The sequence below is a fragment of the Microtus pennsylvanicus genome, chromosome 4 (assembly GCF_037038515.1).
Source record: "Microtus pennsylvanicus isolate mMicPen1 chromosome 4, mMicPen1.hap1, whole genome shotgun sequence".
In the NCBI taxonomy this organism is placed as follows: Eukaryota; Metazoa; Chordata; class Mammalia; order Rodentia; family Cricetidae; genus Microtus; species Microtus pennsylvanicus.
The window spans coordinates 116319631-116322128 of record NC_134582.1 but is presented as its reverse complement, the minus strand read 5'-3'; the positions used below and the strand labels follow the sequence as shown (position 1 = coordinate 116322128).

The 2498-nt window shown below is 44.4% G+C and overlaps 1 long non-coding RNA gene across 1 annotated transcript; it reads left to right on the top strand.

Annotated features, from left to right (window-relative positions):
• Positions 1–271: 271 nt before the first annotated feature.
• On the top strand, positions 272–2019 carry LOC142848910 (uncharacterized). The gene is made up of 3 exons (XR_012910487.1): positions 272–371; positions 1510–1681; positions 1887–2019. It is a non-coding gene; the product is annotated as an uncharacterized LOC142848910 (long non-coding RNA).
• The last annotated feature ends 479 nt before the right edge of the window (positions 2020–2498 follow it).

Sequence of the window (2498 nt, the reverse complement as noted above, 5' to 3'; positions counted from 1 at the left end):
TTCAAACATGAAAGCTACGGAAGGGGCTGGAAAGATTCGCGGCTGCGTCTTCCACCCAGCTTTAGCAATTACTAACACATGGCTAGCTTGATGTAGTCATATGTTCTTGGTTTCATTGGCTTGTTCTGCCCTGTATTTCCTGAAAATACTCCCCCCTCTTTTTTGCTGTTGTGTTTAACATTTTACCCTATATTTATTTTTTTTTGTGTGACTATGAATGTTTTGCCAGAAATATGTATGTGTGCCCTGCGTGAGCCTGGTGCCTGTGGAGGTCAGAAATGGGCATCATATCCCCTAAACTGGCGTTAGGGATGGATAGCTGTGAACCACCATCTGGATTCTAGAAACCAAACTTGGGTGCTCTGAAAATTGTGAGTAGTCCTAACCAATCTCTCCGGCCTCACCTGTGTGCATGTACGTGAATGCATGTGCGTGTGCGTGTGTGTGTGTGTGTGTGTGTGTGTGTGTGCGTGTGTGTGCGTGTGTGTGTGTGTGTGCGTGTGTGCGTGTGTGTGTGTGTGTGTGTGTGCGTGCGTGTGTGTGTGTGTGTGTGTGTGTGTGTGTGTGTGTGTGCAATACTAGACATTGTTCTCCATTACTAAATTTATTTTCAGGGCTCCTGATTTTTAGACAAATTGTTTTTTGTTTCAGGGTGAATATTATTTGGACAGATATCTGAGTATTCAAATGCTTGTCAGAAACAAAGCAGTTTTGACTTTAGGGCCAAACGGATTGTGAACAGGCTAAACCAGTTTGGCTGACATAGGAAATGAGACTAAAAATAGTACATGCTTCGAGTTCGGTGAAGGTTGAATTAACTATTTTGCATTTCTTAAGCAACAGTTTTGACTTTCTATCCTTCCCTTGTATGGGTAGAACATTGAGTAGAGTCAAAACAGAGCTGACTGAGGGAGGAAGGTCAGCTTCCTTAATTTCATAAGCTCCCATCTTCTTATTCTTTCAAGGGTCAGGTCTGGGGATGTTGAAAATATATTAGATATTATATGCTAGTAAGTCATCTCTTTTTCATTTTTGTGCTTTGCTTTAATTTTTTATTTTGAGACAGAGTCTTACTATGTAGCTCAGGTTGGCCTTGAAATCTGCTTTAATCTTCCTGCCCCATATACTTCCGTGCTGGTATTCCAGGTCCATGTACTACCACATGACTGGCTAGTGCACTTGCAACAATGAATTGATTAATCACGTACGTGACACAGTTTTCTCAGTGCCCAAAGGTGCCAAAGGAAAGACTTCTGCAATCTTCCCCAGCTATGAATCTACAAATGACAGCACCCACCCAAAGGCCAGATGCACCCACTGGTAACCAACCACTCTCTGCTTGGACTTGAGGGCTGCTCTGCAGAATGGAATTCATCCTTGGCACTGTAATTCCAGTCAAAAAACCCATGGCTGAGGAGGTCTTAGGTGCTAGGGGGAAACATAACAGTTGTTAAGTTAAAGAGGTGTGACCCTAAACTGCTTTCTAAACATTTATGTTTAAATACATAGACCAAGGCAACACCCATCTTGACTGAGAGAAGCCTCCTTTTGCAATGAGCTGTGGTTAATGCAGACTCATGACTGCTCGGGGTGCTGAGAGTTGAGTGGGAAGCCCTAACCAAGATATCTATACCATCCACCTAAGGCTCAGGAAACATTGAAGAAAAGGGGCAGGACAAATGTAAGTCCCGGAAGATCGGAGAAAGCTCCCAGAAGTTAGGGTTGCCTGTGTTGGACCGGCATAAGACAGGGTCTAAAATCAGTCATGCATGGATTGGGGAGGGGCCTCATGGGAACAAATGTCACCTTGCTGAAATATTCACTGTGTGGGTGTTTGTACATGTGCATGTGTGTGCTTACATATGTATATGTCTATTTTTCTCAAGGTTAGAATATTGTTTTATACTGAAGATGAACAATTGAAAATCAAATCTGCTGTATGGTCATTTATTGCAAAGTTACATGCAAGATGTGTCTTACCTCAGAAGACAAGTCTTGGACCACAACCAGTCAATTCTGCCAGGCAGTCTCGTGGCCTGCCCACCTCCAGCTGTGGACAGTCAGTTGTCAGTTCTGGCAGGCAGTCTCGTGGCCTGTCCACCTCCAGCTGTCCTTCACAGCAGCTGGGATTTCTTCAATGTACCAGTTCTTCCTCAGGGGCTAGTATAACCACTTCCTGCACCCATACCACCTCCTTATCTAACGTTTTCCCTTTTTTAGAAGAATATTTATTCCTTGCTAGCCCTGGATTTCTCTCAAAGAGCGAGTCATGTGTGTGGAAGAAGTGCTCTGAGCTGGCTAGGTGTCCTGGGAGACAAGGGGGAAGACTCTGCATACCTTCTTCCTGTGGGAACAGCCTGAGACATGGGTCCAAGATTCCTGCCACCTTCAGTGTTTGCCATCATGCTGTGGGGCTTGCAGTGGTTGCTTCTACATCCCGCTGACCAAAATACCTAACAGAAACAACTGAAGGGAGGGGAGATTTAAGTTGACTCACA